Below are 26,279 nucleotides of genomic sequence, written 5' to 3'. Positions count from 1 at the left end.
ATAAAAAAAAAAAATACCTTTGAAAGTCCGTGTAACTTCAACTAGAACTTTTGAATATAGCAAAGGTGTGGCGCAGACGTGATACAGAATATGATCCATTCACAAGAAAGGGAAAGGTGAAACCATTTGAATGACTTCAATTCAGTGCCGTTCACGGATCTGGAAGTTCCCTTCTACATTACGTGACTTTTCTATTGTGTTAATATTTTTCTTTATATAAAAAGTTACCTTTAAGCATTATTTTCATTTCGCAAAGTTACTCAAGCTGTCTTAATTCAGCATTTCATAACTTCGTCTTTTTATTTATTCTTTAGAAACAAACTACTTTATATATACTTTCTTCCCAAACCACAAGTTTCTCAAGCTGATTCAGAACTTTCCCATCTCTTATTTTCTTTCCTCGCCAGCCTGCAGACCCACTACAGTACTGTTTCTTCCATTTTACAGCATAGCACTGTCACAGAACTTTCTTACTCCAGTGATTCCATTATTTTCTTAAGTTACCCTCCCCACGAGTTGCTATATTCCCGCAACGTTATAAAGCTTTACAATATACGCGGGGAGTTCTTGCATAGCCTCCGTTTTCTTGGTTCCCGGACGCGACAAAGCTTCATTGTTCCCGAGAATGACCTCATCACCTGGTCGCTGGGAGGGCGACCTGTGCTGACCATCTGATATTGAGGCTGTAATTACCTGCCGCCTTCAGGTGTTGGCCCAAGAGGTGGATGGTTATCGCGGACAAAAGTGGTCGTGCGGTCTGAGAGTGACGCTAAGAATGGCTAAGGAAACCCCAACTCGGTCTGAAGACAGGCTCGGGATGTACCATACTTTCATCACGGGAGAAATGTGTTTGGCTTTTCTCTGTCTTCAAATTGAAAGGATTAGAGAATCTTAATGTTAGACTATCCCATGTTTTTCAGTCCTATAATTAGAGCTTTACAGATAACCTTGAGTTCAGGAAGTCCAAATTTGTAGGCTTTGTGAGTTCCCAAGTTTGAGGTTTCAGAGACTAATATATACGTTAATAAAGTTCACAGAACTCTAAATTTCAAACTTAGTGAATTTAAAGCTTTGGGCACAATTCGTTAGATAATCTTAAATTTTAAAAAGTTTAAGAAAACTATGATAAATTCATGTAGCCTCAAAGTTTAAGCTTCTCCAGCCCACAAATTTTAGAAAGGTGATCTGTAAATCAATATAAAGTGTGTGTGTGTGTGTGTGTGTGTGTGTGTGTGTGTGTGTGTGTGTGTGTGTGTGTGTGTGTGTGTGTGTGTGTGTGTGTGTCAGGTTACCAAGCTGATGAAAGTAAACCACCACCACCACACTCACCTTGCCCGTCACCCTAAACCCTTGATCAACAAAGCCATCGCCTCCTTTCTTTTCCCTTCCTCCAAGCCAGTCCTTCCATCTCCCCATACTCCTCTCCCAGTGACGCCTCTCCCATCCACTCCCCCTCCTCGCTGCGTCCCAGCTTTGAGTCTCACCGGCGTGGTATAAAACGTGTTCGTCGTGTTTCACAAGGCACTATTTATAGTGTGCGCTCGCGTCACTGCACGCCAAGTGTTGTCATGAGGACGTCACCTCTCACCACCACAAGGCCAGAATGAACATTTTCCTCAGCACTTTTTCCCATTGAAGTTCTGGTAAGTTAAGACGAGATGTGGGATGCTCTGTAGTGAGTCCTCTCCTTCGCCATTTTCTCTTCGCCTACACATAGAGAATGCGTGTCAATCACGGTGTGTGTGTGTGTGTGTGTGTGTGTGTGTGTGTGTGGTTTCTTCGTACAAGAGTTCGTTTTCTCATTCAATAGTTGTTTGCTCCTCGTACAAAGTTTGATTATGTGTTTCCAATACATGTGTTAGTATCAAAGCATGACCTTACTTCTGCAACGGTGCTACTTCCTTGAACTGTTCAGGTGAGGTTAACAAACACACTGTATCATCTACCTGTACCTCTAATCTATCATGAGTTTACTCGCGTAAAGAAAAACTTCGAGTAAAGAAAACTACATTTTCTTTTTTTTTTTTTTTTTTGCAAGCTTTGCCAATAAATTTCATATTCATACTAAGAACGTAAGGCAAGTCGTAATTAGTGTAAGTGTATGAATGTACGCGTGCAAACTTGAAAAGGAGAAGGTATTATGAAAAGAAAAGGGAGTTATTCGCGAGTACCCTTTAGCAACATTCACTTATACATGGCTGGACACGTGGCACAATAAAAAAAAAAAAAAAATATATATATATATATATATATATATATATATATATATATATATATATATATATATATATATATATATATATATATATATATATATATATATATATATATTTCGGACAAAGACAAGGAAATGGGGAAATAAAAAAAAATTATCATAACTCCTACATAACACTAGAACACTTGCGTATTTAGTTATACACTAGGCAATAAATATAAGATGACACACACACACACACACACACACACACACACACACACACACACACACACACACACACACACACACATTTCATACCAGTTATGTAGAATATTTTAATTCAAATATGCATAATTTTCCACTTAATGTTGCAATGCTGAATAAACAATTTACGATTATTATCACTACTACTACTACTACTACTACTACTACTACTTCTACTACCACCACTCCTACTACCGTCACTATTACTACTGATTTACACCACAACATTCATTGTCCATTAAAGTTGAGCTGGTTCACTTAAGTGTGTGTGTGGGGGGGGGGGGAGGGAGGGCGGGTTGGGCGGGTGGATGGGTGTGAAATTCCAAGGAAGTGCTGTGGGTGGGTGTGTGGGTGGGTGTGCTGGTGTGGGGTTGGTATCCTGGAGTGTTCCAAAGAGGTGATGTGGGAGGTGGGGGGCGGGTCGGTGTGGGTGAATAGAGTGTTCCAAGTGCTGTGGTGTTCCAGTGTTCCAGTGTTCCAGGATAAGCACCAACCCGCTGTGATTACTCGGCTCTGAGATTAATGTTGACGGATGTGACTCATATCTCAAATTGTACCTCTCTCTCTCTCTCTCTCTCTCTCTCTCTCTCTCTCTCTCTCTCTCTCTCTCTCTCTCTCTCTCTCTCTCTCTCTCTCTCTCTCTCTCTCTCTCTCTCTCTCTCTCTCTCTCTCTTTGATAATTCTTGTATTTAATTTCTCCCCTTACTCACTTTCATGTTCATGGCTTCTATCACTATCACTCGACAGCAAATCCGTGACAGCTTTATTCATAATACTCATATCCTGCAAATTGGTCCTCAAATGGAGTGCAAGATGAATGGGATAGACTTAGTAATCAGGTTGTTAGTGCCGAGTCATTAGAGAGCATTAAAATAAGACTGCACAAATTTATGGATGAGGATAATAGGTGGAGATACGGATGTTTCCTAAATGGACTGCCACGTGTAGACCTGATGGTTTCTTATGTTTTTACAAGCTGATCTTCACACATTCTTTACTTTTTACTCATCTCATCACAATGAACAGTTTGCTCAGCTACTTCACTACGACGAGGGTGTTGTTTGCTTTAATAATAAGGAAATGGAAGTAGAGAATGTGGTGGATGAAGTGTGTGTGTGTGTGTGTGTGTGTGTGTGTGTGTGTGTGTGTGTGTGTGTGTGTGTGTGTGTGTGTGTGTGTGTGTGTGTGCATTAAAATAATATATTCAGAGTACAAAAAAATATCCAGTTAATACATTTCCTTTCTTCGTCAAAATGCAGGTACATTATATCACAGGTGCAACGCAGCTACGCAGGGAACAAACTTCATAATTACTGCTTCAGGTAGAAGCATTACAAGCAAGACTTCAAACTGTATACGAGTTTAAAAGAACAGTCTCTCTGCTTCCCCCCCCCCCCCCGAGCACTTCCTCCCAAGATATCTCCCTTTAAAAAGAAACCTCACTATTTTCTCGCAATTTCCTCTCAATACTTGATAAGCCAGTCGGTACGCGGGCGGGAAAAACGCATCACTCACACAAACAATAATTTGCTATCTCCGTCGGAACTCTTCACCTGAAACTGACAGACCGGAGGCGAATAAAGAAGTATATAAAAAACTTACATTTTGTTAAATCATTTTCAATTTCTGCTCTGGCTAAGCTCTGGGATTATAATTAAAGCTTAGCCATTTTTGTGGAACTCTTAATTAAATTCGTAGCAGGACGTCCCGGTGGAGTGTGGCCCGGCCTGCCTCCCTCTCTCCTTCCCTCCACGCCCGCCCGCCTGCCTGCCTGCCTGCTCTCTCTCTCTCTCTCTCTCTCTCTCTCTCTCTCTCTCTCTCTCTCTCTCTCTGTCTCCCGTGCCTCCACCTCCCGCAGCCTCTGAGTTATAATTGCAAAGTTGAATGTGCATTACTTACGATATTACACGTGTTCTATTTCTATTACTGTATTACGTTGAGCAAACACCAGATTCTCTCTCTCTCTCTCTCTCTCTCTCTCTCTCTCTCTCTCTCTCTCTCTCTCTCTCTCTCTCTCTCTCTCTCTCTCTCTCTCTCTCTAAAATAATGAAGACACGCAAACCTCTACTTGGCACCATCTATTCACTTAATGGATTTGTCTTACTATTTCTTGTACTTGCAGCGGTAGTAGTAGTAGTAGTAGTAGTAGTAGTAGGAGGAGGAGGAGGAGGAGGAGGAGGAGGAGGAGGAGGAGGAGGAGGAGGAGGAGTAGTAGTAGTAGTAGTAGTAGTAGTAGTAGTAGTAGTAGTAGTAGTAGTAGTAGTAGTAGTAGTAATAGTAGTAGTAGTAGTAATCTTGTTTGTAACCCCGTTGCTACAAGCTCAAGTTTCCTCACGCGTCAAATCTGGCGAGTCGTAAAAACAGAAGAATAAAACGTCATAAAGTAGCTACCATGTTGTTTGTTGTTGTTGTTGTTGTTGTTGTTGTTGTTGTTGTTGTTGTTGTTGTTGTTGTTGTTGTTGTAGTTGTTGTTGTTGTGGTTGCTGTTGTTGTTTGTTCCGCGTGGACGGATTTCATTCATTCTCCATGGCTTTCCTTTTTCCTAATTTTTCGTGAGTTTCGTTTTTCCAGCGTTTTCTGCGGCTATCGCGGTGGAGGGTGACTGTAGGAAAGGCGAGTGTTGCTTCTATAAAAGCAGACAGAAGTGATGACAGTAACGACATGAGGCCGCAAAGAGGACTCTTAACTAACCACAGAGAGAGAGAGAGAGAGAGAGAGAGAGAGAGAGAGAGAGAGAGAGAGAGAAGTGGGGGAAACTGCCTCATTGTTGTATATTTTCACAGCGACATCTGCAAAACATGGATAGAAATTGAATGCATGAGGGGTAGAAACACACACACACATACACACACACACACACACACACACACAGACATACTTTTAATGTTTGTCTGCATGTACGTGCATATACGTGCGTCCATCTATATTCACCCATCTGAAAGTCTGCTTATCCTAATGACAGTCTTTCCGTCTGTATGTCTCTCTCTCTCTCTCTCTCTCTCTCTCTCTCTCTCTCTCTCTCTCTCTCTCTCTCTCTCGGGAAATTCCGGCGGCGTATTTCATCCCACGGGGCCCAAACCTTATATTTAACGTGTGCTGTCGACTGTGTGCCCTCACTACTTTTATCTTCACAATTTTCCATTTAATTTTTGTTCTGTGATGGCAGGTTTGGTAAAAAAAAAAAAAAATGCCTGAATAAAAAGCAGTAATAATAAAAAGAATACCAATAAAGTTCCACGCAATGCTTTTTTTCAAGTACCATAAGAGAGATGTATAATGAAGTGCTTCTATTTTTAATCCAATTTTTTTTTTATCTCTTTTTCGAATCTTTAAACTGAACCGTGTGATTCTTTGGCCCACGGGTTTTTTGTTTATTTTTCTTGAAGATTTATACAAGGCTGCGTGCTTTGTTGGCTCGTATTCTTAGGGATTTTATTCTCTTATGAGGATTATTTCGAAAAGTCCGAAAATGAATTTGTTGTCGTTTTCTTGCTTTCCTCTTGTTAAGTCAAAAGATTATTTAAGATCTCACTAAAATCACGATAAAATCCTTCAAAATTCCAAACAACCTCCAGTACTGCCTCTTAAGTATAAAAAGACGAAGTGTTCGGCCTTCTTATTGACGTCAGCGAGCTCACAATAGGTCTCACTAATCCGCGTCATCTATAAACCTTCTCTCATTTATATATTTTCCTCTTTTCTAGACCGTGAACTAATGCCTGTACCGCACGAGCCAACAGGTAACTAGGGGGCACTAAGGCTTTTACAGTTAAGCTTGTACTAAATATTAACGGGCATACTGTATACATACATACGTATAGTCATGGTCAGTAGTCAAGTAACATACCGTACTTACTTTCACTGTGTTTAATATCTTTCCTCAATCTTAAGTCCTCTGGTCTAGTGACAACCTCCAGACGAATCTTGACAATGACAGATTCTAAGGACGGAAGACTTAAGATTAAAGGAAGCCGGTAAACACAGTGGAAGCGCAGCAAGTTACTCGAGTCGACCATGAATGCCCGTGGATGTTCTAACAGAAGCCCATCGCAGCATCCACGAAGGTTTGATATGTGTGGCCACAAGACGCGATTATGTACACACACCGCGGCTTTGAATCACTGCAGGACCAATTACCACGCGATACACACATACTCTCCCTCCAGTCACCTACTGTGTTACCCTGCAGGCCTCCTTCACCACACACACACACACACACACACACACACACACACACACACATACACACACACTTAATCCCTTAAACACACACACACACACACACACACACACACACACACACACACAAATACACACACTTAATCTCTTAAACACACACACAAACACACACACACACACACACACACACACACACACACACACACACACACCACCTGACGCGCCTCGCCCGACCCGTGCCACCAGACACCACAACAAGATAACGCCCCTAAAGGCGCCGCGTACGGACCGGTACAGACTCAGTGCGATTCCCACCATGGTGCGAGCCATCAACCAATAGTCTCTTCTAGATTTGACTTACCTTTAGGATTAATGTCAAGTATTTTCCCACCCCCAATGTACATTTTCAGTTTGTTGACTGCCTAAAGAATAAACCGTTTATTATTATTATTATTATTATTATTATTATTATTACACACATTGGTCCCTTAAACAACACATTCCGTGAAGATCACTGTTTTGCGGAAAAAAAAAATGTAGCACTTACTCCCAAAACTTTAGTAAAGATGAATGTTCTTCACAAATTACAGACCAGTTTCATTAACTGATTGAATTTAATGCACCAAAACAACGCCATACGGTTCCAAGCATCACTTTCTTGTAGCTTTCTTCTGAGGAGAGGAAAAGTTACAATTATAAACGAGGGAAGAGCAATCAGGAAGGAGGGATAGTCAGAGAAGCAGCAGCAGATGACAAGTGTTCTCACCACAACGCCGCCACCACTGTTGTTTAGGTGGCGAGATGTATATTGCAGCCTTCATTACAACAGATAAACACACACACACACACACACACACACACACACACACACACACACACACACACACACACACACACACACACACACACACACACATCAAGGCTGACTCACCCCACGTGCGACACAAGGCTGAGGTCACAACTCCTGCAAGATTCATGTGTGACTAATCAAAATGTTCCCAGGTATTCCACGGCGTCCTTCCCTGGCCACTCAGGTACGCTTGCTGGACAGTGCAGGTGAGCATCAAGATATGGAAATTTAAAACACATTACTTCCCCCCGCCCCCACTCCTCTCTCTCTCTCTCTCTCTCTCTCTCTCTCTCTCTCTCTCTCTCTCTCTCTCTCTCTCTCTCTCTCTCTCTCTCTCTCTGATATAAATACCTCTATGTTCCCAATGCACGACCAAGGCCATTTTAACCTTTCTTTCATTTCTATCACTTGTTTTTTTCTCCATGCTTTTCCCCGGAAAGCGTCTCAGGTAATTAGTAAAGGAAAATGTAAAAAAAAGGTAACATTCACGTGATTTATACATCCGTGAAATGCGCGTCAGTTATTTAGTTATATTTAAATTTCCTTTGTTACATTTAAGTTTAAAAGACTAATCATTATAATGCTGTTGTGGTTATGGGTACGACCATTATGTTAATTCATCCAGTGCCTGCAATGTTAAAATGTCAAAATGTTTCGTCCACAATATATTTTTCTCCTAACATGTTTTTTTTTTTTTTATTCATGATCATATATACAACTGTTAGCCATCATTCTATTTTCACTTTTTTTGTTGTTGTTTTTTTAGTTTTATTCAACTACATTTAGTTGTTACAGTCGTCCTGATCCTAAATGAATGATAAAAAAAATAAAAAATAAATACAAATAAAAAGATTCACATCACCCAACCTCTCTCTCTCTCTCTCTCTCTCTCTCTCTCTCTCTCTCTCTCTCTCTCTCTCTCTCTCTCTCTCTCTCTCTCTCTCTCTCTCTGCTCTGCTCTGTGGCTCGCAATGAACTGTTAACATTTCATAATTGCAACACAAAAAGCACACGCGGTCATTACGTATGCATGGAAACTGGTGTTGCTTGTCCGTGCATGAAAATTACTCCACAAGTCATTGGATCTGATGTAGTACTGTGTAATATTCCCTCCCGCAGTGATATTCTCAGCGTTTTGTACCGATAGTGTTACTGTGAATTTTGAAAGGCGGTTTTAGTCGAGACTGGAGGTGGTTTTATTTTCAGGGATAAGTGTGCAGTGGCCCCAGGAAAAGATGTTACAAAGTCCAGTGAATTGCATGTCTATGGATGAAGTAGAAATTTAATATATAAAGTGGGTAACTATTTTATACTACAATATCTCTATATAAACTAAAAAGAGGAGCGGAGCAATGTGATTCGTGGAAGCCGTTGTGTGATATCTATTTTTTGCCTGAAACATTTAGCAGTATATGATAACAATACTTTGGGAAACTGTATCTTAAAGAGTTTCCACCTACACTCTACACACAACACCTTGCATGCCAACAAACATTTACACCTTCCCTAACAAACAAGAGCAGCCGTAGACTATACCTTTTCCTTCTTGTATACTGTAGTTAATCTGTTTTCTGTGTTGTATTATAGTTAGTGCTAAGTTAAGTCATCAAATCAAACAACCCAGTTAAACCCTAATGATGCTGTTTGATATCCACTTATATCGCCTGTATCAGCTACCGTGTGTTCTTTACCTCTAATTACCTATGGCCGATTGTTAGTCATCGTGATATGTACACTATACATACGTCCCAGATTGTATTCCATTTCAATTTCGATAATGTGCAATCAGACTAACGCGCAGCAGGATCTTCTAAGTGGACGTATCGTGTGGTGGTTCAGATTGCATTGCCTCATGTAAGGATGATTGCTGTTCTGGGTTGTCTCGATTGCTATTGTTGATCCGTCAGTAGCCGTGCACCTGACAAGCCTACGTGCAACTGACACACCTACGTACACCTGGCTACACCTGGCCAAGGAGCTCCGTGCATGCAGGTAAGCCTTCTCCGACCACTAGACTAATAGTAACCTAACCCTTTCTGGAAATGACCACGATGTTTGTTTTGTTTTCATGTATTAGCTTTTTCTCCACTTCTGGACCAAGTTGAATATTTGCGTTTAAGTTTACCCTCTCCATCCATTAGTCTACTAATTATAAACTACTAAGTATAAATCTTCTCTTCTTGACCCTTTAACCAAAAGAAACCAAAGATGAAAAACTACGTCCCATACCTATAAATATCTTGCTGATAAAGCGTAGCGTTTATGCAATGAAATATGTACACGAAGTCTACATCTTACTCTCATTATCCAGCTCCTTCATTCATGACTTCTGACCAGCGAAGATAAAAAAAAAAAAGTGGCATTAACTGCACGCTATTACAGAAATGGTAGATAAAGTGAGAGCTTGTGGCGTAAGTCTTACTTTTATTATTCAGCTTTTTACTTCACGATTTATTAACCAGTGATGACATAATCATGAGTCTCGCATTATTACCTCACCTTTAGATTAACTACGAAATCAGTGCCTTACTTTAAGTGCATAGTTATTTTATTTTTTTCTTTCCTGATAACTTTTGACCAGTTGAGGTACAGAGCGGTGTTAACTGCACGGTATGCCTCGAATATTTCCCTGCCCTGCTGCCCCCTAGTGGACAAGCCGGTAAAGAATTTGAGGGAAGCGTGGTGGTGGTGTCAGAGGGAAGTCTAAAATCACGGGCCTTTTTTTCATCCTAGCCAGCAGAGGGTGGGCACACAAGCCGCCGAAAGCTTTTTACATTCCCTTCAGTTCGCTGTGAGTTTTTCATTCTAGTATTTTTGGTCATAACTTTTCCTGCATCAGTTGTTTTCGCTTTTGCCTCTTTCTTTTATTTATTCTTCCACTTCTTTCACTGAGGATTTAAGCCTCAGGCGCTGTGAGACCCTGCCCTTGCCTGTCCTGCCCTCCCCTGCCCTAATCTGCCCTGCCTGATCCTCTCCTACCTTCCTCCCTCCCCATCCAGTGTGGTTTAACTAAAGGGGGACAAAGATAAAGGGAAGGTACTACAAAACGTTTTCTATATGTAATACGAACATAATATAGTACCTCCATCTCTTCTTTCTCCTCCTCCTCCTCCTCCTCCTCCTCCTTTCTCATTTTACTGTTCATCGTTTCCATTCTCATTTTCCTCCTCGTATCCTTTATCTTCTTTGTCATTCTCTTTCTTATTTTTCTCCATCTCCTCTTCCTTCGCTTCCTCCTCCTCTTGTTCCTCCTCCTCTTTATCAATTTCCTCCTTATCCTCCTATTCCCGAAGTTTCCTTTCATTGATAGGCAACACACACACACACACACACACACACACACACACACACACACACACACACACACACACACACACACACACACATCGATAGACAAAATCACTAGGCGCATATATAAATTACCCTAAATCCTGTATTTGTGTCCCTGTTGGCTTTTACCTCACCAAGGAATCACAAGTCATGAGGAAAGAGAGAGGGAGGGAAGACAAAAACTGACAATAAAATGGGAAATAAAAAAAAGGAGGGTGGGGAATGAAGCATTTAAAAAGTACGTGCAGGAGTATAATGGATATTTTGGGAAGGGAATGGCTTACCTTTCCCTTTGTGTTCCAAAGAGTTCTTTCTTTCTCCCAGATTCCTACCACGTCCTTCTTTCTGTTTGACTTGAAAGTGTAAGAAATGGGGTTAAATAAATGAAACTAAAATTTGATATACATGTCATCGGGATACAAGAATGCTGCACACTTCTGAGCTGAGGATATTTTTTTTTTTTATGTATTTTACACTGATAATTCATCTTAGGCAATTCATACCTATTTTTTGGAGGAGGATGACGACGATGACGAGAATGAGGACGATTAAGATAATGACGAAAATGAAGACGATTACGATGATGACCACAAAGACAAGAGGAACGACAACTACAACGACGATGACGACGAAAGACATGAAGCTTGAGTACTTCACCTGTAGTCATAAAGGAATAAAGGCCAGGTATGTTAAGTAGAAATATTTCAATCGTTATAGAAAAGCATCTCAATCGTCATGACATCCTACCTACAACATGATTTTAAAGGTATTAAAAATGCAACAAGACAGGTTAAAATACTATATTTTTTGTATAATACGTAGAGAAGTTACGATAAATTTCACTGGTCTACTGTCATAATAATCAACCAATCACCGCAGACACTACCTTCCTGAAGCTTAATTGACTCGCGCAACACCCCAAAAATATATGAAATATACAATAATAAAAAGACACAAGCATACACACACTGACTTTTCACAAATGCACACACACATAGTCAATTATTCAACTGAACTGCGAGATGCCTACTAACTTTGAGTGTATTTCAAGTGGACCTGAATGAAAACTTTTTGCATCGAGCCTGTCTAAAAAAACTGATGCGGAAAATCCTTCCACACATATTGATATAGTTTGGAAACTCGAGTTGCTTGTGGGCTTTGCGGAGGCCGCCGCCGCCAGACTTTGGGAACGCCAACCAAAACATACTAGACGCCCACCATCATCACCACCACCACCACCACCATCACCACCATCGCTACCTCCCCAACATGCTGAGGTGAGCTGAGGGCTTCATGATGGAGCGAGAGTTGGAGGAGGAGGAGGAGGAGGAGGAGGAGGAGGAGGAGGAGGAGGAGGAGGAGGAGGAGGAGGAGGAGGAGGAGGAGGAGGAGGAGGAGGAGGAGGAGGAGGAGAAGGAGGAGGAGGAGGAGGAGGAGGAGGAGGAGGAGGAGGAGGAGGAGGAGGAGGAGGAGGAGGAGGAAAAGAAGAGAAAAAGGAGGAGGAGGAAGAAAAAGAGGAGAAAGAGGAGAAGGAAGCAAAGGTGTAGAAATATGAGATGAGGAGGAGGAGTTGCGGAGGATTATGATTGGGGACGGATTAGGATAAGGATTAGGTGGATGAACAATAAAAGAGGAAGATGACATCGACGAGAAAGGAGAGAGGAGGAGGAGGAAGAAGAGGAAAAAAAACAACGATGATGAATAAGACAAGATGAAACAGAATGACCAGGTAAGATAGAGAGAAAAAAAAAGGACGCGGAAGAAGGTGGGGAGGAGCAAAAAGAGGGAGGAGGAGGAGGAGGCAGAGGAGAATAATTCAGCATGGCGCTACATTTTCTTTAGTTTTCTTTTCTTTTTTTACTTTTCTTTCCCAGTGGATGAATAATAAAGACCATTCCACTATTCCTCCACTTACTCGCTCATATATATTGACGCGACATCTGCTGCACTTTTCTTCAGGGACTTGCTGGAGCGGGAACAAGACGCCTCCCGTTACACCATTCGAGACTTCGTTTAAGAAGATCAGTTTGGGATTTTATCACACAAACAGAAGAACGGAATGAAGAGCCAGAATGCGGGAATGAGAGAGAGAGAGAGAGAGAGAGAGAGAGAGAGAGAGAGAGAGAGAGAGAGAGAGAGAGAGAGAGAGAGAGAGAGAGAGAAGCAGGTCACCCACAACTCGTACTCAGGTAAATCTCCGAGGTTTACGTTACGCGGGTGTAATTTTGCGGGTTGTTGGTGTCTGCTGGAGCAGTAAACAGGCCATATAAACAAGGATTAAGCCTACTTCAGGAAACACTTACTATGGTTTACGGTCGGTGCTTGTATCACACGACGAGGCTCTGAGTTAGTGCAACCGTAATTACCGCCACCACAGCTGCTGCCGCCCTTCGCCTTCATCCACGCCCTTCTCTCTCTCTCTCTCTCTCTCTCTCTCTCTCTCTCTCTCTCTCTCTCTCTCTCTCTCTCTCTCTCTCTCTGATCTATTCATGGGGTGATTCATGGCCTCAGTCTAAATTATCTGCAGCTCGCGCCGCCCAGCCCAAGTATGCACAGCTGTCCTGGAGGAGCGGCGGCACTCAAGGAGAAGGAAGCTCGCAAGTTTGTACAGAAGGGCGAGCCGTGTGTACCCTAAAGAGGAGCTTGCATACACACACGGACACACACACACACACACACATACAAGGTAGGGAGACAAACATCAGTATGAATATTATTGAGTAGTAGTAGTAGTAGTAGTAGTAGTAGTAGTAGTAGTAGTAGTAGTAGTAGTAGTAGTACTCATACAAAAATTAGCCCCGTTACAATCGTCTTCCACTTATTGATGATTGGTTATGATAAGGAGTAATGGGAGTTGATAGGTGATGGGTGCTGATGAGGGCCTGTTATATTTGAAATGTCGATAGCAGGTTGCGATAGGTGGTATAGGTCAGTGCTGATGGAGACGAGTGCTGGTAAGGCGACTGATGAGAATGAGGTTCGGTGCAAGGGATGAGGTGGGGAGTGGGAGGGAAAGTGGTATGATGTCCACTGGTGCTTGGATGTAATGGAGTAATTCTTGGTGATCGTGATGAACTCCTCGCTGAACTACAAGAACCTAACGTAATTTAATCTAATCTAACCTAACCTTACCCAACGTAATCTAATCTAATCTAATCCAATCCAACCCAACCCAACCTAATCCAACACAACCTACCCATCTTACCCATCTTACGTATACTGCTATTTCACTCTTGAAACACTACGTAATTCATTTAATAGTAAGTACTTTTCGTACTCCGTAAAAATCATTACTAGTCAAAATTAGGTGAATAAAGTTATGATGATACTAGTTGAGTAATTGCATATGATTTTCAAGCTCTTAGTAACTAAAACAAATATCATGATAAACTTATCAAATTCTCTAATAGTATCACGAATAGAATTAAACTGATACCGTGTCACTGAAAGAGTGAAAAAGACGCATTGCAGTAAAAGATGGCACTAAAGAAATACTACTTAGAGGACACAATGGGAAATAAATTTCACATTGATGACCTACTCACACGCCAAAATTAACTAAGGAACTAGAGATATTTCGTCGCTATTGGTGCGACAAACAAACCTGTCAAAAAAGAAAATTCTTACCAAGCATAAAATTATAGTCTTACAGTAATGCCATTTGACAGGGAATTAAATACAAAGTTAACTCCTACAAAAACATTTTTAGACGACACAGTTTTCTTAATTTCTCTTGCTCTTTCTCTCTCTTTCATGTTTTTTTTTATCCCTCCGTCGCCATGTCACTTAAAAGGTTCTTAAAAATTCATTAAATTTTTCGAGAGGAAATTAAATCCGTCATTGGCAGTCTGCCGGAACCTGATCGACCAATTATAAACAGAGAAAGAGCTTCGTGTGACGTACTCTGTGTGTGTGTGTGTGTGTGTGTGTGTGTGTGTGTGTGTGTGTGTGTGTGTGTGTGTGTGTGTGTGTGTGTGTGTGTGTGTGTGTGTGTGTGTGTGTGTGTTCCTTTTTTTCTTGCTACCTATGTTTTCAATTACCAGCCAATATTTCAGCGCAAGTTTGAACTAACTAAGCGATTCCTTGGAAACAACGTGCACAGCTTTTGATCTTCCTAAGAGGCGAATGTTAAGACTGGCAAACTTAATTAATAACGTCATTAAAAACATTCCTTCGTTCCCTTCCCTTGTGGAGGCGGGACTGAAACACACACACACACACACACATACTACCTAAGCTCCTTATGGGAATCATCTTCAAGGGCGAAGCCACATCCTTGAAGGAGAGAAAGAATGAAGAAAAGAAGAAGGAAAAAGAAAATGATAATGTGCACTATGCAAATACAACAGAAGTTAAGGAATACAAAACACCATGATGAAGGATTATTGCATGCAAATAAACACCTTTTTCTCCCTCTGTCTCTCTGAATGCTTATCTGTGTCTGTATTTGTGTCTGCGTGTCTGTTTGTCTGTCTGGCCTGTCCGTCTCTTACCATACTTGTGTCTCTGTCTTTACTGCCTCTGTTTCTGTATTCGTCTGTCTTTCTGTCACTAGCTGCCTGTCTGTTTGTTTCTTCGTCCATCTGTCTATCTGTCTTTCTTCCCCATCCTGTCTATGTTCGTCTACCTACCTTAATGACTTCATCCAACTTTGTCTGCCTGCCTAGAGTCCTGTCCTATCTGTCCACGCACCTGTCCCTCCTGTCTAAGTACCCTGTCTATCGCTCCACCCATCTCCTCAAGTCAATGCTCCCCGTAACACTGCACACTCCATCCCATGCCCATCGCCTCATCTTCGTCCTCATCCCCTCATGCTCAGCTCAGTTCGCCTCAGCGCTCCTCAGGCTCATCTTCATTCCGGACCCGAGCGAGGCCCCGCAAGGTTTATGCTCTCGTTATTGGTCATTAGGACGTAGACGCCGCGTAAATGCGACTTATAATGACGCTAGTATGTAAACGCACTTCGGTTAGCGCGGCGCGTGGTGTTGTGGCGGAGGATTTTTGCCTTTTCCGTGTGTCAAAAAGTGTGAGAGAGAGAGAGAGAGAGAGAGAGAGAGAGAGAGAGAGAGAGAGAGAGAGAGAGAGAGAGAGAGAGAGAGAGAGAGAGACTTTTCTTTAATCCTCCTCCTCCTCCTCCTCCTCCTCCTCCTCGCCACAAGAGTAAAAAGATATGCTTCATGAAGAGCTTGGCAGATAGAGCAGAGTGTGTGGGATAGAAATGTTCTTGGTGGTGGTGGTGGTGGTGGTGGTGGTGGTGGTGGTGAGTGAAGATAGAGTGGCAGTATAGTGCATGAGGGAGGGAATAAATGAGAGAGAGAGAGAGAGAGAGAGAGAGAGAGAGAGAGAGAGAGAGAGAGAGAGAGAGAGAGAGAGAGAGAGAGAGAGAGAGAGAGAGAGAGATTATTCCTCAGACGCTACCAGCTGGGTCTCTCTCCTACACGTGTTTGTGTGTGTGTGTGTGTGTGTGTGTGTAGTATTACCTGTCTAATACTACAATAAGTCACTCCCCCTCTTCTCCCCCTCTTCTCCCCCCCTCTCTCTCTCTCTCTCTCTCTCTCTCTCTCTCTCTCTCTCTCTCTCTCTCTCTCTCTCTCTCTCTCTCTCTCTCTCTCTCTCTCTCTCAAGTATTAAGTGGCGATCAAGCCAACCATTAACAAATACTATCTCGCATCTCACCAAACCAAATCTAATCAAGGTAATTGAATTTAATATACCATACCCCGAGCTAGACTGGGAGGGAATATTTTTTGAATGGAAATTTTACTAATTAAAATATAAAGCAGTGCAGAATCTTTCCAGCTAGTAGTGTATTGCATGACGATTAAAAGTCACACGTATGGAACAAAATACTTCAAATCTACTAGAATAGAGGAAACGAGTCTCAAGTTCTCCTTCTGCAGGGCCTCCTTCTGCGTCCTCTTTAGCGTCTATACGTCTAAGAAAGAGAGACAATTCTCTTGTGCAGCGCCTCCGTCTGTGTTCCTTTCCACGTCTGTTCATCTGAGAGACAGAATTTCCTACTGCAGCTCCTCCGTCTATATCCTCTTCCGCTTTTGTCCGTCAGAGAGAGAGAGAGAGAGAGAGAGAGAGAGAGAGAGAGAGAGAGAGAGAGAGAGAGAGAGAGAGAGAGAGAGAGAGAGGCAAGGCAAAGCGGGTTTCGTGAGGCGGGCAAATGTGCTCCTACCGCCCTCGGAGATCACGACGATTCTGCGGGTCATGAACAGGCTCAGGGGCGGCTGTAAATGGACATGGCGAGATATGCGTCTGATTGTACTGGAGGCTTCAATCAAGGTAATGAGGACCCCTAGTGGCCCTAGCCTCATTACGGCATATGAGGCTGAGGAAGGCTGGCTCTCTCTCTCTCTCTCTCTCTCTCTCTCTCTCTCTCTCTCTCTCTCTCTCTCTCTCTCTCTCTCTCTCTCTCTCTCTTAGTTCACTATATAATATTTCCTGTCCGTCTCATTCTCTCCGCTCCCCCTTCCTCTCTTCCTATCATCTTTCTGAACTTAACGCACACTCTTCGAATTGGTGTCCTTTCTCCTCCCTCTCACTCACTCACTCACCTACTCATTAATTCTCCTTTTTGTACTCTCTCTCTCTCTCTCTCTCTCTCTCTCTCTCTCTCTCTCTCTCTCTCTCTCTCTCTCTCTCTCTCTCTCTCTCTCTCTACTTGTGACTCCTTATTCCTCCTGCACATACTGTTACAACTACTCTTCCTTCACCTCCTCTTCATCCTCCCCCTCACTGTCCCTTTCCTTTCTCCTACTCCTCTTATATTTCCTACAAATGATAACTACATCTATTACTACTACTACTACTACTACTACTACTACTACTGTTACTACTACTACTACTACTACTACTACTACTACTACTACTACTACTACTACTACTACTACCCTTCAACTTTCTTCGCTTCACCACTTTTGCTCTCCTGCCCCTTTTCTTTCTATCTGTTCCTTAATCTCCTCGTCTTCCTCTCATTTCTTCTCCAAATACTACTACCAGCACTCCCACTACAACTCTTCCTCAGCCTCCTTCACCTCTAACTCGTCTTAAACAATAATTTTTTACTTGACTTTTCCAGGTATTCGTTAGTAGTGAATCCGAGGCAGGTAAGGCAGGGCAGGTTCATCGAGACGCAATCATTACTGGCGTGGCATTAAAGGTATGAGAAATGCGATAGAATGTAGGAATTACACAAGACAGCGTTATGCTTGGTGTAGATGGAGGATCTTGAGATGAGGAGCTGGGGCTATAATGGAAATGCTCTCGGTAATGGCAGAAGGAATGGCAGTGGTGTGTGTTAGTATTAGTGATGAGTGGTGGTGGTGGTGGTAGTACTGGTGATGTTGATAATGTTAGTGGCGATGGGAATCTGATACATACATACATATATACACACATACACACACGCATACACAAATACATGCACGAATACATATTTATCACCAAAATATACACACGTACGTATACATAGTTAGTTGGTTTACAACTTTACATAACAATCATGCCCCCTAAACACACAGAAAACTAATCTAAATCTAACCTAATCTCATCTAACCAACATTAACCTACATTAACCAACATTAACCAACATTAACCTACCGGAACTTAATCTAACTTAATTTAACGAGAGAGAGAGAGAGAGAGAGAGAGAGAGAGAGAGAGAGAGAGAGAGAGAGAGAGAGAGAGAGAGAGAGAGAGAGAGAGAGAGAGAGAGAGAGAGAGAGAGAGAGACAGACAGACAGATAGATAGACAGACAGACAGACAGAAAGACAGACAGACAGACAGACAGACAGACAGACAGACAGACAGACAGACATTGCCTTTCATATAGACAATCTTTCCAATACGGCTAGGCTGAGATGCTTTCCTTGTCCACCTCAATAATGCAAGCTGACCAGTATCTTCACTTTCTTTTTTAGCTCTTGCGTCGAACTTCTCTCCCCATCATTTCAACATTATTTAACCTGAGGAAAAGGTGATGGAATTGATTTTTTTTTTTCGGAGCTTTTTCTTTTTTCTTTTCTAGTGAACTTTGGTATTCTGTTCAAAGACGTTCTTTCTTTCGCGACTCTAGGTTTACAAATGCACTAAGGGATATAGACAAGATAGAGGAGGAGGATTCTTGCCACTAAATAATATAGAAGATCCGCATATACGAGAGAGAGAGAGAGAGAGAGAGAGAGAGAGAGAGAGAGAGAGAGAGAGAGAGAGAGAGAGAGAGAGAGAGAGAGAGAGAGAGAGAGAGAGAGAGAGAGAAAATGGATAAAAAGAATAAAGAGAAGGTATTTAGTTATCAAGCCTCACACGAAAGAAGTCGGAACATAAGAAAAAGATGCTGGAATGAGGAAGATAGAATGGAAGAAAACTTAAGAAGCTATGAAATTAAAAAGCATACGTAGATCCTTCACACACACACACACACACACACACACACACACACACACACACACACACACACACACACACACACACACACACACACACACACACACACACACACACAGAGAGAGAGAGAAGGAAGAAGTATGAAGCAGTAAGAACCCATGGCTGCCTGCTTGCCTGCTTACGTATACTCGTATACCAACCCAACCTGCCTTCCATCCCGTCCCCTACTAAACTTATCCTTCAGCCTGCCTGCCAACCCTCCCCCTACCTACCTCTCATCTCCCACCCCATCCTCACCCTCACCCCTCCACACTCTGCCCCTAAAGCAAATAAAATATATATAAGTCGGGCACGAAACGGCATCGGAATTTCATTCACCTTCATGTAATTTTCCAGCCAGTGAAGTTAACAGCAATAAATTTTAGCCATCGCGGCCGCTGTTGGTATTCTGCGCGGGCCGCCTCCTGACCACAAAATCCACATTATCATCAGTCAACCATTCAGAGCAACACCGATTGTCAGGACGGACTAAAAGGAGAATTCTTCCGCCAGTGAACTTTTTAGGAGTGGGCGACGGCGGCGGCATTTCAAGTGATTATTCAACAGAAGATTTACGGCAGCCTCCTGAGGGCTAGAAGGGCGGAAATAGTGGCATAGAGACTACATCAAGGGTGAAGGTGGCGAGGGGCGGGCGGGAGGAGGAGGTGGGGCAGGAGGAGGAAGGGGAGTTAGTAAGTAGATGACGAGGAGGATGAAGAGGAAGGGAAGGAGGAAGAGGAGGAATAGGAAAAGTTAGTAAAGAGATGAATAGGAGTTGGTGGAGAAGGAAAGACTTGGTAAAAAGATGGAAAATAAGTGAAAAGAAGAGGAAGAGAAGAAGGACGAAGAATTACTAGTAAGAAGATGGCGCAAATAAAGATGAGGAGGAGGAAGGAGAAACCATAAACTGACAAAGAGGAAAAGGAGGAGGACGAGGAGGAATTAGTAAAAACCTGACGAGGAATAAAAAGAAGAGAAGGAGGAGGAGGAGGAGGAGGAGGAAGAGAAGGAGGAATCATAAGGAGATAAGGAGGCTGAGCAATTAGTAAGAAAATGAAGAGGAGGGGAGGAAGTTGTAAGATAACGAGGAGCAAGAAGAGTTAGTACAATTTCGTGGGGGGTGGGAGGAGGAGGAGGAGGAGGAGGAGGAGGAGGAGGAGATGACAGCACTGGTGGTGGTAGTGGTGGTGAACGAATAAACACCTAAATAATTTAACATCCATCTTGATTAACCACGTTCGTATTAACACCTGAAGACACACCTGGAGCAAGAATAGAAATAACTCACTCCATAAACCGAATCTTGTCGTCACAAACTCAACAAACAGTCATCTGAATAATTTTGCATCTCTGTCTGCCCATTTCCACAACACACTACTGATACATACATCCTTTTAACCCTTTCATTGCTAGACATTTTCCTATGACGCCTTGCAACTTTTCACTTTATTTTTTTTTGTACTAATGTACGTTTAATACTCTTGTGGCATAAAAAAATAAATAAATAAATGTTTGTGTTTAACTCTCTCTTTCCTGTGTCTGTCCAAGCAATATATATTTCTAAGCTGTTCTCAGTCTTACCAAAAATACAACCCCGGCACTAAAAGGGTTAACTATAAAAAAAATATCTATAAACATCATACCAAATAATGAACTTTGTACATAGACTTTCAGATTTCGATATACAAGGACTTCAAAAATTTTATATCTCTATTTCTCTCTTAATACCTGGTGATTAAAGAACTTGTTCTCTCCATTCACTACACATTGTATCTTATTGGTTTACTCCCCATTACAGGCTGGCAGTCCCCTGCAATGCTGCACTCTATCAGTAACGGAGATGAGTAAATAAAAGTATTAGTGTTAAGGCGAGTTGACACTCCTCCCTTTGAAGTGTTGAAATGGTGGGGTGGCAAGGAGAGAGAGACAGAGAGACAGAGACAGAGAGAGAGAGAGAGAGAGAGAGAGAGAGAGAGAGAGAGAGAGAGAGAGAATTATCCAATTTATCTATTTATTTTATTGAGCTCTTCCCTTACTCTATTCCACCCATCCAACAAAGTAAAGCATTCTCTCTCTCTCTCTCTCTCTCTCTCTCTCTCTCTCTCTCTCTCTCTCTCTCTCTCTCTCTCTCTCTCTCTCTCTCTCTCTCTCTCTCTCTCCGTAGGCTTCTCCACTGACTCTCTCCACTTTAATCGGAAGACGCCTTAAGAAACATCATAAATTTCCAATAACTCAATAACACACACACACACACACACACACACACACACACACACACACACACACACACACACACACACGGCCAGGCACATAATAAATACATAGGCCTAAATATTACATAAAAGCCTATTTCCATGAACCATCCGACCACAAGTCTTCAGAATAAAAACTCTCTCTCTCTCTCTCTCTCTCTCTCTCTCTCTCTCTCTCTCTCTCTCTCTCTCTCTCTCTCTCTCTCTCTCTCTCTCTTTTACACTGCTCCAGGCCTTTTCGGGGCGAGGACAAGGAGGACCCTATACCTGGCCTCGTTAATGAGCGGCTTACAGGTGAAGTGGCGGCTGCTTATTGGGCTTTATGTGTGAATGGGAGCGAGAGAGTGTTGTGGGTTTTAATTGACGGTAGTACTTGTGTGTGTGTGTGTGTGTGTGTGTGTGTGTGTGTGTGTGTGTGTGTGTGTGTGTGTGTGTGTGTGTGTGTGTGTGTGTGTGTGTGTGTGTTGATCTGGGGCTTGAATTGTAGTGTAATCAGAAAAAAAAAAAAAACGCTACTGCTCAATTAGGAATGGGGATTTTAGAGTGCTCACTTTTAACCAAATAAATCTATGTCGATTTAGCTTCTAGGGATTAAAAGTTCTCAACACGTCCAAAAAAAAAAAAATCATAGCATAATCCAAGGAAAGATTTTTTGTTATTATTATTATTATTATTATTATTATTATTATTATTATTATTATCATTATTATTATTATTATTATTAATATTTTCAGCAGTAGTAGTATTAATAGTAGTAGTAGTAGTAGTAGTAGTAGTAGTAGTAGTAGTAGTAGTAGTAGTAGTAGTAGTAGTAGTAGTAGTAGTGCTGAGTTTTAAATTTTCAATCGAGGAATTGATATTCAATTACTTCTAAGAATAGTATAAAACCATACAAACAAAATCATTGGTGTGGATGTTTCTCCTTCAAAATGGGTTGATTATCGTGATATCGAATAACAAATACGTGTCGATTTAGCCAAGAGAAGTATTAAGCCTCATAAAGAAATCTGTGCAGCGTGGATGTGTCGCCTCCCAAGTGCATCCCGCGGACCGCCTTGCTGAGTGGGGCACTGCAGGACAGGATACCTCGTGCAGCCAATTTTTATAATATTTCCATATGAAAGCTGCCGCCTCTCCACGGGTGTCCGCCCTGTCCACCCCGCCACTCCACGCCTTTCATCTGGCTACTTGCACGCAGGCACCGCTGGAAAGAACCCGCGTGCCGACCCATCACCCACTCAAGTTCCTCTTCCTATCACCACCACCACTACCCACACCTACATACCACCACTACCCAGACACTCAGTCCCACCACTCTTACCCACACACCCAATCCCATCACCGACACTCACACACCTAGACCTACCTTTCACACTTGCATATCCCAGTCCCGCCACCTACACCCACACTGACACGCTAGTCCGACTACACATACGCACATACCTATCCTGTCCAATATCTACACATACAATCCTGTCCCTCCACTACAACTCATGTCTCTGCCACACAGAATCTTCTCATCACCATCCACACATTAAACACTCCACCACACACCACCTCATCCACACATATCCAGTCTTACCGCGACCACATCCCTTCATCACACAAGCTCCATCAACACACTCCCACAACTCCTGCCCCCATCTATACAAAGGCCAGTATTTACACACGTTCAGTACCCAGCACGACTATTTTCAAAGAGCACATGGATGATTAGCGTGATTCTCATGTGTTTCTTACTGTTAATAATGTAGAAGCCCGGCTAATCTGTCGCTAGAACCATGGCAACATCTTTGAAAACCCGTGTAACTTCAATTATAACCTTATGAATGTAGTGGAGGTGCAGCGCTGAAGTGTTACAGAGTATAGTCCTAAACCCCCGGTCCTAAACCCATAAGCACACATTCCTTCCACATGCCTACACCTTCTCTTCCATCCTCTTAAGACTGAAGGTAAAACACTTATACATATTCCACCGCCTTGTTAATTCCTGGCGTGTCCACTGCCCCACCGCAATTACCCGGGACCTTTGCTTCGCCCCCGGGGGAAATACTTCAGCTCGGAAGGAATTATTACCTGACGGATTGAAATATGAAGGTTTCGTCAACGCGAGTCGAGTGGAGAAAAACATGTGGGAGTATTTCAGCTTGTGATTTTAATCTCGTACTTTTTCTTCAACATTTTATTATATGACAACTGGAAAAAATGGCTACGTGTGTGTGTGTGTGTGTGTGTGTGTGTGTGTGTGTGTGTGTGTGTGTGTGTGTGTGTGTGTGTGTGTGTGTGTGTGTGTGTGTGTGTGTGTGTGTGTGTGTGTGTGTGAAGACTAACGGAAGTGGGTGAGAGAGAGAGAGAGAGAGAGAGAGAGAGAGAGAGAGAGAGAGAGAGAGAGAGAGAGAGAGAGAGAGAGAGAGAGAGAGAGAGAGAGAGAGAGAGAGAGAGAGAGAGAGAAACGTAGATGCTGAAGTAAATGGTGATAGAGAGAAGGCGGAAGGGGAGGCAGAGAAGGCACAAGAGGCAGAGGAGGCAGTCAGTTCTTGTGGAGTTGCTTCTATCCAGCTGCTTCTCTTGTGTCACTCGCCGGGCTGTCAACAAAAAGTGCAGCCAGGGTTATCCCATCCTAACCCACTCCCTCCCTCCCTTCCTCCTCATACACAGACACAGGCACAAACCCGGCCCGCCCGCAGCCGCCAGCAGTCGCGTCCGCCAGCAGGGATCAGCCGTGAATAATGTATGCCACGAGGACTTTTCTTACCAAGTTTGCGGGAGTTTGGCTTTATATTTTTCCATCATCAGATTAACGAGTGAAAAGTTGAAGATCCGTTGGCTATCTGGGAGGAGCACATGGGTGAGGGAGAGAGGGAGAGGAGAGAGAGGAGAGAGGGTTAAGAGGGTAAAAGAGAGATATATAAATGAGAAAGGTTTACAGACTGGTGCGTTTATAGTAGTGGTGGTGATTGTGACAGAGTGAGTGCCACGGTTAAGAAATATCAATGGAAATAAAAAAAATGGATATGAAGAGAAAGTATAATAAAAAAAAGTAACTGGTGTAGCGAATTTCGTGGAAGAAAAATAGAAAAAACGATGCCACAGAAACACAGACACTGACACACACACCCACACACACACACACACACACACACACACACACTTACACACACACACACACACACACACACACACACACACACACACACACACACACACACACACACACACACACGAAATATCAATGGAAATGAAGTGCAGTTTTTGAGTTTTTCTATAAAGGAACGCTGCAAGAGGAACAACAGTTTAATACAAAGAGAAAACCAAAACCTGAGTACACGTGGCCAGAGAGACAAAGACTACGCGAGGCAAGTGCAGCGTACAAAGCGAAAAATTTACGTCAGCGTATGAACAAACGCCATTAGACAAAAAGAAAATATAATCAAAGAAATGTGTCAGTAAAAAAAAATAAATAAACAATCGACATAATACATCAAGAGGGAGCAAGAGAAGGAAGGAGAGGGAGAGGAAGAGGTGGAAAAAAAGGCGACGGCATAAGAGGAAGAGGAGGGAAAAAAAAGTATGAAAAGTCGAGGAAGAGGACAGCCGAATACCAGTAAAGAACGTAGCTGTCGCTCAGATCAAACAAGCAATAAAAAGTAAATAAACAACCTGAAGTCTTCTATCCGTCTTGTTATCGTCATTACCTGCTTTTACTTAGTCACCAGTGGCATTCTGATTATTTTCTTTGAGTGAAATAAAATAGTAGGAAAATTTTTACTATAACTAACCCTTTTTTACATTTTTATAGGGTAATATAAATAATAAAATAACGTAAATTAGGTCCATTGGGACCGTGTGACTTTTTATGAAACCGTTTTGTAACAAGTCTTCAGAAATACGGTGTTCTGCTGGGTGTCCTTGTGTTTCTCTCTCTCTCTCTCTCTCTCTCTCTCTCTCTCTCTCTCTCTCTCTCTCTCTCTCTCTCTCTCTCTCTCTCTCTCTCTCTCTCTCTACCCTGGAGGTGGGCTCTACCTCCCTCGGGAAATTTTCGTCCACGCCTTTGCTAAGTGCTGAGAGAGAGAGAGAGAGAGAGAGAGAGAGAGAGAGAGAGAGAGAGAGAGAGAGAGAGAGAGAGAGAGAGAGAGAGAGAGAGAGAGAGAGAGAGAGAATCATAAGGTGATGACAGTAACCTAAATACAGTTACCACGTTCTGTCATATCATTAAACACTCCTATCCTCACTCCCCCTCCCACCCTCCTTCCCTCCCTCCCTCGTTTGCTTGCCCTGGACACGCGCCGCTGAGGACGGACAGAAACCCGCCAGGACAGCTCCCAACAAGCCCTTCGGGGGACGACACGCGAGGCTCCTTCCCACTTTGACCCGAAGGTTTCCAAGTATGAAACAGCGAGAGACAGCGTGCATGTTAGCGTGAAGGAGCAAATTAAGCAAGCCTCTCACCTCCTCCCGGCAAATTAGACAGCCAGTCATTACACAGCAGACGACCGACCTCCAAACTTCACGCACGCACGCACGCACGCACGCACACCAACACTACCATCACCATCTCAATCCTCACCATTCCTACTAATCTTAAGATATAATATGCAGCTGCTGCTACTACTACTACTACTACTACTAGTACTACTACTACTACTACTACTACTACTGCTGCTACTACTACTGCTTCTACTTCTACTTCTACTTCTGCAGCTGCTGCTGCTGCTGTTGTTACTACTATTTGTTTAGTGTGTCGTGTCCATAAAGGCACACCAATAGTCTTAA

At 42.6% G+C, this 26,279-nt stretch overlaps 1 protein-coding gene and 1 long non-coding RNA gene across 2 annotated transcripts in view; both read right to left on the bottom strand.

Annotated features, from left to right (window-relative positions):
- Nucleotides 1–26,279, bottom strand: part of LOC135105076 (uncharacterized) — a 73,009-nt gene that overhangs the window by 18,396 nt on the left and 28,334 nt on the right. The gene's annotated exons all lie outside the window — the stretch shown is intronic.
- LOC135104696 (uncharacterized) lies at nt 7,130–11,175 on the bottom strand. The gene is made up of 3 exons (XR_010270490.1): nt 11,105–11,175; nt 7,572–7,683; nt 7,130–7,311 (listed from the first exon to the last, which is right to left on the bottom strand). It is a non-coding gene; the product is annotated as an uncharacterized LOC135104696 (long non-coding RNA).

The sequence above is a fragment of the Scylla paramamosain genome, chromosome 11, assembly GCF_035594125.1.
Source record: "Scylla paramamosain isolate STU-SP2022 chromosome 11, ASM3559412v1, whole genome shotgun sequence".
Taxonomy (NCBI): Eukaryota; Metazoa; Arthropoda; class Malacostraca; order Decapoda; family Portunidae; genus Scylla; species Scylla paramamosain.
This window is presented reverse-complemented; position numbering and strand designations above follow the sequence as displayed.